The 21,597-nt window shown below is 39.6% G+C and overlaps 2 protein-coding genes across 5 annotated transcripts in view; both read left to right on the top strand.

The window, feature by feature from the left end:
* The window catches only part of LOC308106082 (interferon-induced very large GTPase 1), a 150,087-nt gene that overhangs the window by 26,356 nt on the left and 102,134 nt on the right, over positions 1–21,597 (top strand). The window lies entirely within an intron of this gene.
* The window catches only part of LOC308105841 (uncharacterized protein), a gene marked incomplete at its 3' end in the record, with an annotated part of 41,332 nt that continues 35,270 nt past the window's right edge, over positions 15,536–21,597 (top strand). The window contains exon 1 of the mRNA XM_080456765.1: positions 15,536–15,631. The remainder of the gene's footprint in view (positions 15,632–21,597) is intronic.

Raw genomic sequence — 21,597 nt, 5'->3', positions numbered from 1 at the left:
AATTGTTTTTTTTCAAGTTATGGTTTCGTCCATCATAAAGAGTGTTTCAATAAATGTATTTATCTTTTGTACATGATTGGTTGACTCCATTCAGTATTGTGATTAGCTAGCAAGACACCGCCCACTTCACACAGGGTGTGATTTTTTTTCTAAATGAGGGAAAGTAGAGGAGTCCTCACTACAAAAGTACAATTTCCGCCTAAACTATAAGTTATGTTTAAAGGACTATATTTCAGTATTTCTTTATGTAAATTACATTCTGACTCTTTGGTGATGTAGGGTAGACACCTGGTTCATACCTCATCAAATTTGATGAAGATAAGAGTGAGCATTCTCAAGTTATAGCATTTTTGGTCACCTTTGCCCTATTCGGATTTGCCTTTTTTAGAGATTGGGGTAGTTCTAAAGAATAGCCCAAAAAACAAATTTTGCCCCAAAATAAAATTTCACAACAATCCATTTCATTAATGGGAGACCCTAAACATAAGAAAAAACATGGTTGTGTTTTGTTCTAACTCGGGTGGGGGTATCTCAAAAACTAAGGGCTTTTTTGAGGACTTGCTACAGGACTATAAGGGCCCTGGCAGCTCTTCCACTGGGCTGTCGCCTGCTTGCCCGCCCAAACTAAACTGATTGTCTGTCCCTGCAGCCTCCTTTATATAGGGCATAGCAGCCATGTTGTGGTTCCACAAATAGAAAGCCCATTAATTTGTCCCGGAAATATTCATATACATTATTTTAAGCCTGGAACCAAGCCATCCAGGCTCCTGGTGAATCATGACCATTAAACATTTGATTCTGTGTCGAAACATATTTTGACACTGCAAAAAAGGGTTTTTAACATAAATTCTTACTTGACACAGAATCAAATATTTTATGGTCATGATTCACCAGGAATATGTGGAACCACTGCTATGCCCTATAGGGAGTGGATCCTACCTACCTAAAATAAAATCACACTTAAAAAATAAATAAACAAAACACACTGACATTACATAGAGATACCTTTGATTACTTATTGGAATCCACTGTGACTGTAGATTGCATGCTTGCAATGTTCTCTTGGTCTCTGTAGGGCATGGCTGCACCGTGACAGTGATTATCTCAAATAATTGTGATCAGATGTTATAATTGTGACAGGCCTAATAATCAATCATCCTATACTCCTAGTTAAACAAATGCAATGTCAGCCTGGGTCACTGACTCTGTAGAGCTGGGGTGAGCTCTTTCTTTTTTTACCCCAGGGGGCCATACTGACTTTGATAAAGTGAGTGAAGTGCCACACATTGGATTATTGCATTGAAACTTGAAACACATGCTGAATTGTGTTAAAACGTTTAATTGTGTAATTTGATAGACACAACCCTTTACAATACAGTCAACTATAAGTATTACAATTATGCATAATGTGTATGTATATGTATGTGTGTGTTACAGCTACTGTATCACTCACATTATCAAGCATATTGTATTATGTTATAACTATGGATCCATGGCAGACTGCTTCACTGTTACATGATAAACATTTAACATTTGAGTACATACAGATGTAATATGGAATGCAGGTATGTTCTCAAATGGTACTTATTCATTATTAATAATTAATTGGAATCGAGTTCCCCTCAAAACCATTAAGAAAATCCTGCCTTTTGGGGTGCATGCGCGTGCATGCGCGTGCACGCACGTGCACGCACGTGCACGCTAGAACGTGTCCCCCCCCGTACATTCACGAGCCAAGTACCCAAATGGCTAACAGGTTTACAAGTGAGTGTGAAAATGTTTCCTCAGATTCCTCACTCCTTGCATGATCTATTAGGCTACACGGTGACGGTAAGGTAAGCAACACAGCATGTTGGCTTCTGTAGGGCTGCTGCCAGTAGCCTATCTACACGCAACAATGCCTCAGCCACCATCAAAGAAGAGAAAGATACTCGTTCAAAGCAAAATTTTAGTTTCAGCTCTATAATTCATGGTATTCCTTGAATTTGTATTAGTTTAAAAAGACTAAAACTAAGCTAAAAAAACATTTCCTATACAAACATGTTTCCTAATTTGTGCCGTGCGCATGCGTCCGTGTGACGTCATTAAAATACCGTCCTGCCAGTAAAACAATCACCATGACACCGCTGCTAGGCTAGGCTGGTAGCCTGACAGCGCATCGTGGGTTCGAGGCCAGATCCTGATGACTTTTTCTGCATGTCCCCTTCTTTCTCCCCCCATTTCCTGTAAGGCCTACTCTACTGTCAATAATAAAAGGCATCAAAAGCCCAAAAATAATAATAATAAAAAAAAGATAATCCTGCCTTGTAAAATGTAGATTTTTGGGGGGTCATTTTGCTTTTCTTTGAGGACTTCGAAGGCCGGATTGAAATGCGGTCAAACGGCCGGGTCCGGCCCTCGGCCCATGTGTGCTAGAGACAGAGAGCCCCCTCAACGCACAGCACAATGAGAAGGGAAGGAACATGGAAAAAAAAGAAAAGAAAAAGAAAACAACATGGCAGCTACTTGACTATTATTATTATTTATCTAAATCTGGGCCTTATCTAGATTATATGGACCACAAACGAAGGATGAGTGTAACATTTGACTTTCATTGACTTTAACAAGTATTACTGTAATTGTGATGAAATGTTGAAAGGGAGACAAGAACTCACAACTTTAGTTTGCAGTGTTTGTACCTGACACATTCATGTCTATTTGAAATGAACTTTGTAAACCTAAATAAATTCACCAATGTAGCAACAGGGGGAGCCAGACTAGAGTAATATTGTACCTTATACTGTCTCTGTCTCTAAATGTCTTAAAGGTATCATGACATTCATGTTTACACCACATTCAGAGTCTTTGTCCTGGTCCTTCAAACGTGTACAAAAAGTTTTAACTGAAAATTCCACTCCAGTGATTCACTGTAGGTGTTTTTGTCTCACATTTCTAAAGCCTTTTCAACTGCAATGAAAAAATAAATCTTTGCCTGCGGGTGTCGCTGGTGAGGGATTTTGCCTCAACCTGGACAAGACCGAGCTGATGTTCCTCCCGGGGAAGGGCTGTCCGCACCGAGACATGGCCATCACCATTGATAATGCTGTGGTGACCTCAACTCGGACTGCGAAGAATCTGGGTGTGACCCTGGACGATCAACTGACGTTCTCGGCAAACATCGCATCAGTGACGAGGTCCTGCAGATTCCTGCTCTACAACATCAGGAGGATTCGCCCCTTCCTCACGGAGAAGGCAGCCCAGGTGCTCATCCAGGCTCTCGTCATCTCCCGCCTGGACTACTGCAACTCCCTCCTTGCTGGTGCTCCGGCATCTGCCATCAAACCTCTGGAGCTTGTTCAGAAAGCTGCGGCTCGCCTGGTGTTCAACCGCCCCAAGTTCTCCCACACAACCATCCTCCTCCGCTCTCTACACTGGCTCCCCGTAGCGGCTCGCATCCAGTTCAAAACCCTGGTGCTAGCCTATAGGGCAGTGAAAGGAACAGCTCCTTCCTACCTCCGGGCTATGGTCGATGCCTACACCCCTGCCCGACCACTTCGGTCTGCCACCTCGGGGCGACTGATTGCCTCGTCACTCAAGGGTCCTTCTGGCCGATCCACACGGTCACGACTCTTTTCTGTTCTGGCCCCACAGTGGTGGAATGAACTTCCCACTGATGTTAGGACAGCAGAGTCACTGCCCATATTTCGCCGCAGGCTTAAAACTCACCTCTTCAGGAAACACTACCCTTCCTCTCTGCCTGACCTACTTGTTGTTAACTAGTTGTACGAACGCTTGTTTTCTATTGCTGTATTGTTTATTGGATTATTGGATTGTTTATTGGATCTTGTTTAGTCGATACACTTATTTGTTTTAGCTCATGCTCATTTGATTTAGCTATTTTGTCTCATCTGTTTAAGGAAATAGGTAGCTGATATATTGCACTTTTACCTTAGCGCTAGGTATACTCTTGGTTGCTTGTTTTTGCAGAAAATGCACTAAAGACTTCTGGTGATTAGTAGTTTTCGTTCCCTACCTATGTTGAATACACTTATTGTAAGTCGGTTTGGATAAAAGCGTCTGCTAAATGACTGTAATGTAATGTAATGTAATCATCGCCTCTGCTCCCCCCCCCCCCCAAAGGAAAGGATAGGGGAGGGGAGGGGCGAGGAGGAGAGTGGGCGTGATTAATCGACTGTGACCTCACTGTCGAAGGGCCAAGCTCAGATTACTTTTCAGCCTAATTATTCAGAAAACCCCAGACCACAGAAAATCCACTGAATGTTCAAAGTTCAGATTTTTTGGGTGTAATTGAGGTCATAAAACCCCCAAAAAAACATAACAAATTAAAAAAGTGAAAATGAATGTCATCGAACCTTTAAGTGTCTGTCCCGTTTACTAAATACTGAAACCTTTTCACACATAAGTTCCCCCTCTTTGGGGAAAAAAGTTAATTGCCACCATAGACCACAATGCACAATTGCAACTAAACATCACAGTGGGGTCATGACATGGAGATTGACTGATGTTTTTACTGACATTAATGCATATAGGCTACATGACCATATCTGTCAAAAGGATGAAACGTGTGTAAAATGAGCCATGTTTTGTGTGTGTGTTTGTGTTTGTGTGTGCATGCGTGTGTGTGTGCGTGCGTGCATGGGGGGGGGGGGTTATTCACATCCAGTGTTGCAACAAAATTGGTTACCATCAAACAAACACTGTGATTCCAAAGAGCAATATTTTAATGATAAAACCATAGCAAGAGGTTCCTTGTCAGGTCACATCTTGCTATATTTTGGCGTACTTGACACAATGTCCATTATCTGTCACCTGATACATGTTACCTATCACACTACATTAAAGCAGATTCTCAAACTTTTTCATGTCAAGGACCCCCAAATGAATATGAACTGGCAGTGGACCCCCATATGAAAAGATTTTGTGCCAGGGGCGCCCTTACAAGATTTGGGTATTTGACACAAGAGTGAAGAGTGTGTATAGTGGCAGCTTTATTTATGTTGTTGGCACAGGTAGGTACAGGCATATACAGGCATGGCATGGGTTGCAGAATGATGTGGATGGGTACAGGCACTGAGTGCGAGTGACAATGGGTCACTGTATGACAATGTGGTTCTGCAGTAAATACAGACAAGAAACAATAACAGGTGTAAGTACCAAATACCATACATACATACATCACAATATATCACATTACTGCATAATATAATGTTGTATGCGATATACTAGGCATCTACACTACACAGGTTATCACAGTACTGATATCACTATCTATGATCAGGTATTAATATCACCAGTCTCAAATGAGTGCATTAGCTTCACTATACACATCAGTGATCAATACACCTTTCATAGGAGCTGCTCACTAACGTCAAAGACAAACCAATTACTCCTGGTGATAATCACTGCAGCCTAGCACTGTGCTGCCTGTTAATTGGACATCAAAGGGCTGCGCAGCTGTAGGTTGGAACCCTAATGGCGACGCCCATGAAATACATGACCAAACTTATCACAGACCTGACTTGCTGAATAAAGTGCTTAACCATATAAATGCACTAGTCAGTCCTAAATGCACTCTCTCACATGTTACAGAAAACATTACAACCCAAAGGACATATTATGAAGGTGTGCTTAAGGCACGCACTGTAGACACTGACATGAAAGGAAAGGAATGATCACTGTCAATCAAACCAGCCATGGAGAGAAATAAACATACAGAAAAGGCAGTAACTCTAATAATCATGGTAAGAATACAGAAGACATTACTGAACTAAACAATGGACTTACAGTAATCAAGGACGCACAATGGCACTGCAGTGCTGTATAAATGATAAAGGCAGTTTGAAGCAGGTGAACTGGACTGGATTCATCGCTCTCTCTGCGGCTGCTACTGGAATGAATGGAGCGCCCCACAATGCACTGCGCACTTAAGGTGGCAGGTACATGTTACTCTGAACACAGCTCTTAAGGTAGTACATAATAAAGTCAAATAATAGTCAACTTAATATTATGCTTGGAGCCTTTCTAACACTGCATTATAGAGCGCAAGTCAGTATAATATAAGTGCAATAATTGATATTTTGATATTTGTGTGTTTTTCACCAATAAAGAATGGTTGCACCATGTCAGTGACCTTTCCATTAGATTCCCTGGTGGGTTTATTTGTCTTTGTACTGGTTCAGGACAGGAGATGAAAATCTCTATTTTCGCCACGTCCAAGTAGGGGATCATAGGGTATCAGCATATCAGCATATATAGATGTAGCAGGAGGCCTGAAAATTAGGCCTTAAATTAACAGCTAACCAGTGAAGTGCAGCTATTATGTGATCGTGTTTCTTTAGAAGTAGTTAACAGTTTGGCGGCAGAATTCTGTAGGCCTACCAGTTGAAGGCGTGAAACAGCTCTTTTGCAGAGTCCAGAGTATAAGGAATTACAATAAATGTGATGAAATGAAAGTGTTAATGACCTTTTCAAGGTCTGCTGATGATAGAAAGGATTTAATTCTGTTCATGTTCCTTAAAAGTCCAATGATGTGGCCCGAAAATATCATATGGTACTGTATGTCACGTGGTCTCTCTGAAAACAGGGCGGGACGTATCACAGATTTATTTGGCATTTATCCTGAGTATTTTTTTTAAACTTACAAAACATCAGTCAAAACATCAGTAATCGGTGGACTAGGACGTTCAAAATTACGCGCCGCAGCCGGAGAAGCGACACACCCCCCTGTGAAGGAATGCTCTCAGACCAATGGTAGGTTTGTGTTTATATTATTGTCCACTTGGATGTAATAAATGGGTGTAAAATGGTAATGTGTGGTTGGTAGAAACAATGCTGTTTTACCTTATTCAGTATATATATATAAAATACATTTTTGATCATAATTATTTTTAAAATACATTTATCAAGACTGAACAGCATAAAACCAATTGATTTTATTGAATCACATTTGAACCACATTCCTAGATGGTTTGCAATGTGATTCAAGTTCTATTTGTGTCTCAATCTCACTCACACACTGAAGCCTGATTTATACTTTGTTTGTTTGCTGTCTGAAAACACAAATCCAATCTGATCACTTGCAAATAACAGTGTGGATAGTCAGTCCTGAAGATCAGATTCAATAACAGTGTGGACAGTAAATCCTAAACATCAGATGTAATACCAGTGTGGACAGTAATTCCTAAATATCAGATGTAATACCAGTGTGGACAGTCAGTCCTAAAGATCAGATTTAATAACTTTAGTTTTAATTGTTAACCTCCACATTCCATCCATGTCCAGTCATTTTTGTTCAATGAAAAGCCTAAATAACACCTTAAATAAATTAATCAATGTACCAACAGGGGGAGCCAGATCAAATTGCTGCTGGCTCTGTACTCTGCTATGTAAGTGTAACCAGGGCACTTAGGCCCGGAAACAGGATACCAGACTACGCCACCCTGGGAGTTTCACCCAGAGAATACCATACAATGCACAATATATGTTGAATAACCCAACCACAGGTTGATAATAAGGAGGAGCAGAGATGTGTTTCCAGTTAAAAAATAATATTAATTGTATTTATAATTAAAGGCAGAGTAAAGCAGGTATGATAAACTGGGAAAAAAGGTCAGACATATATTTTATTTATTACAAAAGCTATTTAAAGCTATCAGAAGTATCAGAAAGTGTTAAAAGGGCAATAGCCTACTATACCCGTAGCAGGGGGTACCACAGGTGTCCTTGCACACAGGAGGGAGGCAGGGAGTGAGGGAGTGAGTGAGTGAGGAGAAAGAGGTTTCACCGCCACCAAGAGCGCACACAAGGCACACACACTTTAATCATTCACTGTAAGACACACAAAATAATGTTAAATACACACAACACTGGGTTTCTTCACAATAAGAATAAGCATGCAAACAGAGTATCATGCACTAGAGCTAAAACAAACCCCAATACAGCCTACCAACCATGACCAACCACGGGACTACAACTATGGCCACCCGTACTACTGGCACGGCCAAAGCCAAATATACCTCAGCAGATATACCTTCTTATTATATAAATGTGTTACACAATTAACAGCTGGTTTGCACTACCCAATAAAAAAATAAACCTAAATGAAATAACCAAATCAAATAATAACCAAAGTAACAAAGACAAAAACAGCAGAGGAAAACAGAGCTTCTCCTAACAAAACAGAAGGACATCATCAATAACCTGGTCAATGACTTAAGACATTATAATGTGCGCAGCGCGACTGCCTTACCTCTATAAATAGATACAGCGGCACAGACTGGACAAACATGGACAGCACGCCACCCACACAGGGAGCACCTCCGCTTACGAGAAGGACAACAGGTCGGGGAGGGAGGGCAGTGAGCACCTGCAGAGTCAGGACAACATTAGGTTTTGCCAAGCTCAAAGAGGATACAGTTAACACACATAGTTACATACGGTACCTTAAACGAGACGCTGAAACGCTCCCACACGCAACCCATGACCAGGCAGACATACGCCAACTAGCGGCCACGTACAGCTGCCTATTAATCAGCCTGGTGATTTGCGTTGGTGGGGGCGTTGCGTTGCGTTGCGTTGCTAGGGGACCACCATAGACCACAACGTAAAATTCCAACCAAATGCATTACACATTGATTGCTTGAATATGTGTTATTGTAAAAAATGCACATACATGACCATATTTGTACATACCTGTCAAAAGAATAAAACAATTACTTCCATTGTGGTCCTTTTAGTAGGGAGATGGGGGGGGGGGGGGGGGGCAGAGACATACATGCAAATAAAATCAATAATAAATAAAACACAATTGGTTACCATCAAACACTGTGACTCCAGGGTTCACTTTTTTAACGGTAAAAACATAGCCAGAGGTTCCTTGTCAGGTCACATGTCACTGTAATTGAGCATACTTGACACAATGTCCATTACCAAGAAGTGTTTCCACTCACCCTAAGGTTAAGGCAAGGTTATCAAACATGTTTACAGTATGTCAAAGACCCCCAAATTAATATGTATAGTATTTCAAAATTCAAAATTCTTCAGGAGAGAACCCATTTATCAGCTTCAGTTTTATAATGTTACAGTTCCAATTTTGTCTACTCATTTCTTTGTTTCTCTCCTGATTGGATACAATTGGTATGCCAAATGTGAAAATGCATTTTTCTGTTTACTAAAAGAGCTGGAGAGACAGGGAGACCCCTGTTACTGAACACACACTATGGCAATGATTACTATTAGAATATAGAGCTATTTCACACTTTCAGTACAAACAAACAAACAAACAAATGTAGAATGCAGCTACAGAATACATGGGACCTATATATCCACCTAACACCACCTTTCTTCTTCAACATCGTTTTGTCTGCCAATAACAAAACAATGTTTTTTTTTTTTTTTACCATATTAAACCTTACATCTCCTGGTCATGCTTTGTTTCACGTGAGCTTGGCCCTCTATGACAGTGGTTCTCAACCTTTTCAGGCAGCGACCCCCCAATATAATCATATGTGAACTGGGGACCCCCCACCCTGATAAGCACTTGGAATTGTAGAGGTTGAGGCATTACATTTAGTTTGACTCGGTTCCACAGATAAATATTGTGAAATTTGCCGATCTACAAGCTCACAACGCCTCGCAACACGAGGCGTTGTGATCGGCTATTTTCAAATGTTTTGCCTTTTTCTTATAGAATTTGAGAATTTGGCCAATGTTTGACCAGTTTTTACAGTATAGTTTGTTGATAACTTTTGATGCAGTAATGGTATTTTTCCCTCTTTTTTTGGTATTAAAAGTTATTAAAAGTGCTTAAATTGTCACTTCACAGTCATCTGGACCCCCTCCCCCCCACACCATGGAACATTCAACCAGATACAGTATAATTAGCTATATGCCAAATGACTTAGTCAGAACACAGACAATAATGACCTATTACTTGAGTCTTGAAGTCTTCATAGAGAAGCAACAAGAGAGTTTTACATCACATAATTCCATAACACAAACAAACCAAAAAACATGCATATTTTCTGTTAACTGCCCACCCCTTGATGACACAATCTCAGATATATTGTATGAACTTGCCCATGCAGACATTTCCTCCACTCAAAATCCTACATTAACACTGCTAAATGATAAGTACTGATGGTCTGTTTCTCACTGAATCCCACATTAAACAAGCTCATACAGCTGTTGACAAATCTTGATCACATGACTACAGAGATAATGTGTACCGGCCTCCTGGTGGAGCTATAACAGGCCGATGTGAATAAGTTATTGGGGCAGAGGTTCTGCTCTGGCCTCCAGGGAGTGTGTGTGCACAGTTTGTGCACACACACACACACACACACACACACACACACACACACACACACACACACACACACACACACACACACACACACACACACACACACACACACTCAAATTCCATAGATGATTGATAGTATGCGTTTGCCGAGATTGTACAACAGTAACAAAGTAGCTTACATTATGTTTTGTACACTGTGTCCTACATCAGTTGTTCTCAAAGTGAGGTCCAGGGACCCCCAAGGCTCCTTGAAGGCGTTCCAGGGGGTCCCTGGCAAAATGTGTTAATATGGGCTCATGGTATTATATTGTATAAATCTATGTTCCCCGGGTTCTATGTTCCCTGCTTACAACCCTAACCCTAACCCCTTTGGTAAGTGTGGAACATAGAATCCGGGGGACATAGGGATGACCCCTTTTCGGATGGGGGTCTGTGGCCAAATACATATTAATTTGGTTGGTCCTTGACATGAAACAGTTTGAGAACCACTGTCTTAGATGAAGATTTAATTTAGTGTAAAGTGCTTTACAAAAACCGACTAAGAAGATTAACCCAGAACTTTCCATAACCTGTCAGAACCCATGACCACCCATGTTGACAAACACTAAACCTTTTTATCTGATTTAATTTGTTTTAATTTGTTTTGTAAAGACATAATATAGTTTCAGTTATCATTTTAGTTTATACAATTGTATCGATTATATTTGTATTTCAGGGCCGTTTCTCACTGGATCCGTTTTCATTGAAAACGTTTCCCAATTCGAATGTTGGCCTCAGTGGCCTGCATTCACATTGGGCATAGATCCTATCGCACCACAGAACACATGCATATACACCCCCGATCCTACAGGTGGCGGCATGCACATAGTGTTTCCCCTGTGGACACAGACGTCATCAACTATGCGACAATGTTTGTGCTGGTCTCGCACAAATATGCGTTTAAATATGTTGAAAGCAAGGGGGCGGAGTTGCGGTGAGAACTGAATAACACTACTCATCATGAAAACATCATGCACGTGCAATATAAAATATTAATATTATCCAGTGATATGAAAACATTAGCTAATGTTTTTATATCACTGGATAATATTAATATTTTATTTCAAGGTGCCTTGACAAAATTAAAACACCATTACATTATTATGAATAGTATTAACCACATGAACCCCAGCATGGGGGGAACATAAGCCAAAAATAGCCAATCTACAAGCTCACAACGCGCGACGCGTTGTGAGCTTGTAGATCTGCTATTTTTGACAGAGAGATTTGGTGTTGACAGATAAAAGCGTCCAAGAAAAGTAGGTCCGTTTTTACTGAGAATAGAGGGTTTAAGTAGGCTACATAATAATAAAACAATAACTTTATTTATATAGCACTTTTCAAAACATGAGTTACCTTATTTTATGCTACAATTGGAGAAAAGGTCAAATAAAAGATACACGTTTTTTTTTAAGCATAAGGGAATAGCCTACCATAGTTAACAAGTAAGTTAATTCTGACAAGCAATAAAGAAAACACATTTAAACAAACTAAAATGAGACCAAAATAACTTTGGTCTCGTTGCCCACATCAACAAACAAACAAATACAGACATACGTGAATGTGAATTACATCAATAATTATGAATGACAGATTCATATGGTAGAAGAGTGCAATTTATGACAATAAAGCACAGAGATGTTTCGTTTTTGTAGCCCACGTTTGTGTGTGAAACTGTAGAATTAATAAAAAGAAACTTCTCACTTATTTTGGATAGTAATTATTCTGCTATTCTTCATTATGCTCATTATAATATTATATTATATATTATCTTCATATAACTGGTCCTCATAATGCTCATTATAATGTATTTTGGATAGTAATTTAATGTATTATTCTGCTATTCTTTATTATGCTCACATAAGCTATTTAGAAGGGATAAACTAAACTGTGCATTCAGGAGAAATTGCATCATGAGTGAAACGGCTATAGTCCTTGGGAAACTATAAACCTACGTAGGCCTACATCTAAATGAGTTACCATATTTACTTACAAATTTCAAATTACAAAGCCTTATAAGCTATATATTTCTGGGATGCATAGCTGAAACTCCACAAGATACCCACAAGATATACTATATGCGCTGCTCGCGCACCTGAAATGCGCGATGGAGACCCGCCAATGTTTCATGACTGATAGACATGAAAGAAGGCCCTTCACAGCTAATAGAGAATTTTAAATTTTAAGAATCGGTTCAGAATTGAATGAGTAAAATTGTTAGAAAGGCTCCCATATAAGTTTATTATTATTTCAATTGTTATGTTCCACCTTAAGAGTAATATGCACCAGCCCTTTAAGTGCGCAATGCATTCTGGGGCGTTTTCATTCATTCAGTAGCACCGGCTAGAAGAGCTGTGTTTTTGTTGGCTGTTTTTGTCGAGTTTATATACCGTCACATATTCCAAATAGCGGGCCACTTCCGTCTAACGGTACGCTTGCTTTCACATTGCAGCTACCGTACCCGAAAACGCATGATTCGGATCCGAGACTGCCTCCCGAGGTGGTTTCGGGAACGGAACGGTGATCCGTTTCGCGGGTCGATTCGCTACATTCACACTAGCCAAGCGGTCTGGAATGCGCACCCGGGACCTGAGTGTGAAAGCGCCCTCAGTGAAGTAAAATGTTTTTGGCCATTTAGTTTTGTGTTATTTTGTTACCATGGTAAGTGTGAATGTGTTTGAGAAATGTGTGACTGTGGAGCTTACACAGGTTAGGGAGTGGGGCTGGGGAGGGAGGAGAAAAAAAGGAAGAAAAGACAGTGTGGAGTTAGAAACAATCAGTGGATTGTCAGAGACATTGGTATCAATCATTTCAATGTCTGAAATAGGGAAACCATAAGATAAAAATATAGCTGCAAGCAACGATAAGCGGGGCCAGGGAATGCAGAAAGAAAACAGAAAGAAGCAATGATAAGTAATATGCACAATAAGCCATAGAAACAGAAGAATGAACTTGAGAGAATGAAGACCATGCAATTAACAAATGAGCATTTTAAACCCTCACTAACCCTAACCTCAGTAAAACAACGCCTAAGCCTATCCTCAAGAAACACTATGTGTAAACACAAGAATGTCAAATCATGATCACCTCAATAGATTGTCGCGGACAGGGGTCGGACCAGCGATAACCGGGTGAATGAGAGAGAGAGAGAGAGAGAGAGAGAGAGAGAGAGAGAGAGAGAGAGAGAGAGAGAGAGAGAGAGAGAGAGAGAGAGAGAGAGAGAGAGAGAGAGAGAGAGAGGAGAGAGAGAGAGAGGAGTGAGTGAGTGAGGGCAGGTGTGATTATGGATTGAGAGGGAATGACAGCAGGTGAGGTGGGTAGATCCAATCCATGGGAATAGGCCAGGTGGACTGTTGCTGTTGCTCACTTTCTACAAGAACATAATTATGTCAGAAACTTTACAAACAAATATTGTTAAGCATTTCATGTTATTTTTAACAATTGCACATGTATTCACTGATACAGTCATGTTGTGTGCAATGCAACTTTAATGAAGCCTGCATCAAGTGAGGCTTGAACTGGCAACCTTGGTGTTGTGAGGCATTCGTTTAAGGGAGAAGGCATTGGACCAACAGACAGAAACTGTGAAAAAATAGATCACACAGATGATACAGTTTCACGCAAATAGCTGGAAAATCCTGGGTTTAAGTGTTTTTCAAACTGCTCCAAATTGCGGACAATCTAAGGGCGGAGCTTACTGGTCAACGTGATAGATGTGTTCCTCATGAGTCAAGGCACATGTGTAAGCAGGTTTAATGGCTGTCAGCCAAACGAGGCATGACTTTTGCCTGTTTAAAGTTTGCATTTTCAAAAAATCGCTATAGCGCCCCCCTTTGACCAATTGGAGTAAGATTGGTTTCAGTGATATTTGGAATGACCCTCAACATTACCGCAAAGTTTCAAAGAAATGTGAGTCTGCATGTATGTGTTAGGGGCAGATGAATAATTGTCATAAAACTGCAATATTCATTGGCTCATTAAAGCTTAATTTTTTCACTTATGGAAAATCTTTTGCACATGTTTGTCGGCATAGGTCCAAAGTTCATGTGTAAAACGTTTCGTGCAGATTACTCAAAAATCCCAGGAGGAGATAGGTTTGAACTGTTTTTCATAGAATTCAAAATGGTGGGAGATCTAAAGGTCAGAGGTCAAAAGTCAGAGTGTGAAAGTTGTTGATCATGAGTAGACGCATATGTATATTGAAGTTTCATGGCTGTAGGTCAAACAGGGCATGAGTTGTACCTGTTCAAAGTTGGCATTTTGCTATAGCGCCACCTTTTGACGAAAGATTGTGAGAATTATTTCTTGATAGTTTTTCATGACCATCTACCATATGGCCAAGTTTCGTAAAAAGCGTATGCACGGTTCAGCCAGAACTGCGAAAAGTGGCAGAAGAAAAAAGAGGGGAACATTAAGACAGGTCCAGAGCTGAGCTCTGGCCCCGTAATAAAAACACGTCCAGGTATTGTTTATTTTTATTTTTTTATATTATAACTGGCTGAATGAGATTAATAGTCCATGAGAATAACCTCTGTAACACAGCAGGGTGCGGTTATTGTTCTGATAAAGTAGGCTACTGTTGACCCTGCATTGATATCATGTGTATTATGTTGACATCATAACGACCCAGTGATTGTGTGTATTTGCTTATGTACAAGGCAGGGTACTGTAATAACAGATAAGTTAAGCAATAAGATAATGATAATAGCAAGTACTGTTTACACCAAGGTTATTATTGAATTATATATGTATATATTATATATGTTTGAATCTTTCATTAGTTGTTATTTTTATTTCCTTTTGACTTCTATTTTAGTTCAAGCGGGTGATGATCATGAGTGATCAGTCTCCTGCCTGCAGTATATCTGTGATCTCTTTGTGATGTCTGTCTGTCTGTCTGTCTGTCTGTCTGTCTGTCTGTCTGTCTGTCTGTCTGTCTGTGCGTGCGTGCGTGCGTGCGTGCGTGCGTGCGTGCGTGCGTGCGTGCGTGCGTGCGTGCGTGCGTGCGTGCGTGCGTGCGTGCGTGCGAGAGGAAGAGAGAGATAGAGAGAGATAGAGAGAGAGAGTGAGAGGAAGAGAGAGGAAGAGAGAGAGAGGAAGAGAGAGAGAGAGAGAGAGAGAGAGAGAGAGAGAGAGAGGCATGCACAGCCACTGTAAAGGAAGTGAGGCATTTATAAGAAACTAGAAATTTGGGCCGAGTCCCACTTCTTGTAAACGGCAGAGGAAACCCCCAGAGCCGTCAGGACTCTGTCTCTCCAGACCTACGTTAGGATTTCTACATTGAAGCAGGTAAGACACTGAGACCTCTTGTAAATATGGAGATAGTCAGATATGTGGCAAAATTCACGAGCAAATACATTTGATTTGAGCACTCGTAATATACGATCTGAACAGTTGCAGGTGGGAATTTGCAATGTGAATTTGCAATGTGTAATCTGTCATCCATAAGCGTAGGTTGGAATTTGCAATGTGAATTTGCAATGTGTAAAAAGAAAATTTGAGCTTGCAGAAAAAAAGCACACACGTGTAAATCGCAGTTGCACACCTGTAATCCAACATTTACACGTGTATTTTCTTTTTCACTTGAGCCCATTTTTCAGTACAACTTAAAATCACTTACTTCAACCTCTCAAATCAGTAGTTGCAACAGCACAGATCACAAATTCGTTAAACCATAGGTTTCAGATATTGCTACATACTTGGCGATACGTCTGTATCAAAACCTGATTTGAGTGAGCAGGGGACATTGAGGAATGTGAGAGTTTGTACACCGCGATCTACACATGTGCAGTTGCCATTTGAAGACAAAATAATAACATTTGTAGTCACAGAATTTTTTTTCACAAATGTGTAGTTTGGCCGCTGCATAATTTGCAGTCCATAATTCATAATCCATAATTTACACGTGTGTGTATTTTAAATAGCAGATCTACAAGCTCATAATGCGTCGCATGGCGACACATTATGAGCTTGTAGATCAGCAATTTTAAAAATATTTTTTATACATTTTGAACTTGTGAAATGGGACATTCTGCACAATGATTACTTTTACTTTTGTTACTTTAAGTATATTTTTGCCGATACTTTTGTACTTTTACTCAAGTACATTTTGAATATGGGACTTCTATATGAAGATTCTACTTGTAACAGACTATATCTACATTGCAGTATTGATACTTTTACTTAAGTAAAACATTTGAGTAGCCTACCTTTTAGATAAATATAAAGATAGGTAGGTGTGGACGGACGGAAATGAATGATATTGCCTAATCTTGTCAATCATGAATGTTATTTTTCGTCTAGTCATTTTAGTATTTAAATTAGCCTAATTAGCCTGTATCCATCCGTCCGTCTGTAGGTCTGTCTCCTCCTGACAGATATATATATGTATATATATATGTATACTGTATATCGTTGTCTGCTTGACATCAAGTCAGGAGTTAAACAAGGCACTGGAAAATGGGCTCAAGTAAAAAGAAAAAACACGCGTAAATGTTGGATTACAAATGTGCAACTGCGATTTACGTGTGTGTGTGTGTGTGTGTGTGTGTGTGTGTGTGTGTGCGTGCTTTTTTTCTGCAAGCTCAATTTTCTTTTTGTTGCAAATTCACATTGCAAATTCCAACCTACACCTGTGGATAACAGATTACACATTGCAAATTCCAACCTAAAACTGTTTAGATCGCATAGTGCTCAAATCAAATGTATTTGCTCGTGAATTTTGCAACATATCAATCTCCATATGTAAAGTGTAAATTAAAGTAAAGTGTGAATTAAGCTCTTCATTTGATTTAAAAAAAAGCTGTTTTATTATGTCATTTTCCAGATGAAAATGTTTAATGTTGATGTTGAACTTTTGATTTATTTTCCTATAATTCGACCAATCAGTGACTTAAAAGGTTGCTGATGAAGTTACATGTAACACCTGGGTCTCAATGAAACAACTTCATTTTAGCACACACATTGCTTGTGTGGAGAGGACTAAAGATCAGTAGCCGAATACAGTGGTTCTTTCAGGCCGTGACCCCCAAAATCATCATATTTGAACTGGGGACCCCCCACCCTGACAAGCACTTGGAATTGTAGGAGTTGAGGCATTACATTTAGTTTGACTCGGTTCCACAGAAAAACATTCAGCAGATCTACAAGCTCACTACGCCTTGCAAAGGGGGGCGTTGTGAGCTTGTACATCGAGTTTTTGCCTATTTTTGACAATTTGGCTAATGTTTAGGCACTTAATATTTTAAGTGCCTAAAATAATGCAATTTTCAGAAATCTAATCTAAATGTCACTTGAAAACCCTGGTAATTAAATCAATAACTTCCTATGCTTTCCCTTACTTTCCTTAACCTTTACCGTCTTTTAGACCAGAGGGGATATAAGGTGATCAATCCTATCCTCTCATAGTTGCAACCTAATAATTGGATATAAGGGGCATAGCCCCTTATCCTGCCTATCACTAATTTGGGAGCTCTATTCCAATTATGCACTAAAATTGTTAATTGGCTAATTTTCCATCCTACTAAAGATCTGATCTGACATTGATTTGTTGCAGTTGGTTAATCAAGTACGGGATAATCATGATGTCAATGACAATGGATCAATGGACATGTTGGTCTTACATTGTGTGTGTGTGTGTGTGTGTGTGTGTGTGTGTGTGTGTGTGTGTGTGTGTGCGTGCGTGCGTGCGTGCGTGCGTGCGTGCGTGCGCGTGCGTGCGTATTTAATTTGAAAACCACAGCCCTAACCGAAAAGAGATGAAGGATATTGCAAAGTAACTGACCGTCACTCATTTTACAACTACTGACTTTTTTTAAATCAATTTTGTATTTATCTTTTAAAGAAAACAGAAACAAGTGAGATCACCAATGCACATAAGAGGCCAAATACAGGGGAAACCAAGACGGACAAAGGAAGAAAAAAATAATAATACACATACACACATGTAGACGTACAAAAAAAATAAGGAAAAAAAACCTGGTGAGACAAACATAAACTCACAAAGAGCTAAATAAGTGAGATAAGTGAGATAGTAAACATGCATATACATGCATTAAATAAATACATGCGTACATGCATTAAATAAAATATAACAAGCAAAATATTCAACAATATAATATAGACATCTACACAAACAAAAAGCACAGACAAGAACAAGACAGGTACAGACAAGGTACCAAGGAACTACTGATGAGTGTTTATGTGTGGGGACGTATGTGCACCTCTCATCTCACTGGAGAAGAGTATTTATCTTCGGGTGGGAGGTGACAGATAAATGTGTCTGGAGAAAAAGGACTCATTGGGGCAAAATGTCAAGTCCTAGGCAGAGGTGGACAGAGTACTCGAACCCAGTACTTGAGTAAGAGTACAGATACTCCCTGGTTACATTTACTCCACTCCAAGTAAAAGGAGCTTAGTCAAAATGTTACTCAAGTAAGAGTAAAAAAGTACTTACTTTTAAATATACTTAAGTAATCAATAATACATGCTTTTAAAAATACTTAAGTACAAGTAAGCACTTGGAACTTGGAATTGTAGGAGTTGAGGCATTACATTTAGTTTGACTCGGTTCCACAGAAAAACATTCAGCAGATCTACAAGCTCACTACGCCTTGCAAAGGGGGGCGTTGTGAGCTTGTACATCGAGTTTTTGCCTATTTTTGACAATTTGGCTAATGTTTAGGCACTTAATATTTTAAGTGCCTAAAATAATGCAATTTTCAGAAATCTAATCTAAATGTCACTTGAAAACCCTGGTAATTAAATCAATAACTTCCTATGCTTTCCCTTACTTTCCTTAACCTTTACCGTCTTTTAGACCAGAGGGGATATAAGGTGATCAATCCTATCCTCTCATAGTTGCAACCTAATAATTGGATATAAGGGGCATAGCCCCTTATCCTGCCTATCACTAATTTGGGAGCTCTATTCCAATTATGCACTAAAATTGTTAATTGGCTAATTTTCCATCCTACTAAAGATCTGATCTGACATTGATTTGTTGCAGTTGGTTAATCAAGTACGGGATAATCATGATGTCAATGACAATGGATCAATGGACATGTTGGTCTTACATTGTGTGTGTGTGTGTGTGTGTGTGTGTGTGTGTGTGTGTGTGCGTGCGTGCGTGCGTGCGTGCGTGCGTGCGTGCGTGCGTGCGTGCGTGCGTGCGTGCGCGCGTGCGTGCGTGCGTGCGTGCGTGCGCGTGCGTGCGTATTTAATTTGAAAACCACAGCCCTAACCGAAAAGAGATGAAGGATATTGCAAAGTAACTGACCGTCACTCATTTTACAACTACTGACTTTTTTTAAATCAATTTTGTATTTATCTTTTAAAGAAAACAGAAACAAGTGAGATCACCAATGCACATAAGAGGCCAAATACAGGGGAAACCAAGACGGACAAAGGAAGAAAAAAATAATAATACACATACACACATGTAGACGTACAAAAAAAATAAGGAAAAAAAACCTGGTGAGACAAACATAAACTCACAAAGAGCTAAATAAGTGAGATAAGTGAGATAGTAAACATGCATATACATGCATTAAATAAATACATGCGTACATGCATTAAATAAAATATAACAAGCAAAATATTCAACAATATAATATAGACATCTACACAAACAAAAAGCACAGACAAGAACAAGACAGGTACAGACAAGGTACCAAGGAACTACTGATGAGTGTTTATGTGTGGGGACGTATGTGCACCTCTCATCTCACTGGAGAAGAGTATTTATCTTCGGGTGGGAGGTGACAGATAAATGTGTCTGGAGAAAAAGGACTCATTGGGGCAAAATGTCAAGTCCTAGGCAGAGGTGGACAGAGTACTCGAACCCAGTACTTGAGTAAGAGTACAGATACTCCCTGGTTACATTTACTCCACTCCAAGTAAAAGGAGCTTAGTCAAAATGTTACTCAAGTAAGAGTAAAAAAGTACTTACTTTTAAATATACTTAAGTAATCAATAATACATGCTTTTAAAAATACTTAAGTACAAGTAAGCACTTGGAACTTGGAATTGTAGGAGTTGAGGCATTACATTTAGTTTGACTCGGTTCCACAGAAAAACATTCAGCAGATCTACAAGCTCACTACGCCTTGCAAAGGGGGGCGTTGTGAGCTTGTACATCGAGTTTTTGCCTATTTTTGACAATTTGGCTAATGTTTAGGCACTTAATATTTTAAGTGCCTAAAATAATGCAATTTTCAGAAATCTAATCTAAATGTCACTTGAAAACCCTGGTAATTAAATCAATAACTTCCTATGCTTTCCCTTACTTTCCTTAACCTTTACCGTCTTTTAGACCAGAGGGGATATAAGGTGATCAATCCTATCCTCTCATAGTTGCAACCTAATAATTGGATATAAGGGGCATAGCCCCTTATCCTGCCTATCACTAATTTGGGAGCTCTATTCCAATTATGCACAAAAATTGTTAATTGGCTAATTTTCCATCCTACTAAAGATCTGATCTGACATTGATTTGTTGCAGTTGGTTAATCAAGTACGGGATAATCATGATGTCAATGACAATGGATCAATGGACATGTTGGTCTTACATTGTGTGTGTGTGTGTGTGTGTGTGTGTGTGTGTGTGTGTGTGTGTGTGTGTGTGTGCGTGCGTGCGTGCGTGCGTGCGTGCGCGCGCGCGTGCGTGCGTGCGTGCGTGCGCGTGCGTGCGTGCGTGCGTATTTAATTTGAAAACCACAGCCCTAACCGAAAAGAGATGAAGGATATTGCAAAGTAACTGACCGTCACTCATTTTACAACTACTGACTTTTTTTAAATCAATTTTGTATTTATCTTTTAAAGAAAACAGAAACAAGTGAGATCACCAATGCACATAAGAGGCCAAATACAGGGGAAACCAAGACGGACAAAGGAAGAAAAAAATAATAATACACATACACACATGTAGACGTACAAAAAAATTAAGGAAAAAAAACCTGGTGAGACAAACATAAACTCACAAAGAGCTAAATAAGTGAGATAAGTGAGATAGTAAACATGCATATACATGCATTAAATAAATACATGCGTACATGCATTAAATAAAATATAACAAGCAAAATATTCAACAATATAATATAGACATCTACACAAACAAAAAGCACAGACAAGAACAAGACAGGTACAGACAAGGTACCAAGGAACTACTGATGAGTGTTTATGTGTGGGGACGTATGTGCACCTCTCATCTCACTGGAGAAGAGTATTTATCTTCGGGTGGGAGGTGACAGATAAAT

This window comes from Gymnoscopelus braueri (assembly GCF_963280865.1).
Source record: "Gymnoscopelus braueri genome assembly, chromosome: 18".
NCBI classification, from domain to species: Eukaryota; Metazoa; Chordata; class Actinopteri; order Myctophiformes; family Myctophidae; genus Gymnoscopelus; species Gymnoscopelus braueri.
Note: the sequence above shows the minus strand (reverse complement) of the source record. Positions and strands in the feature narration are given on the sequence as shown.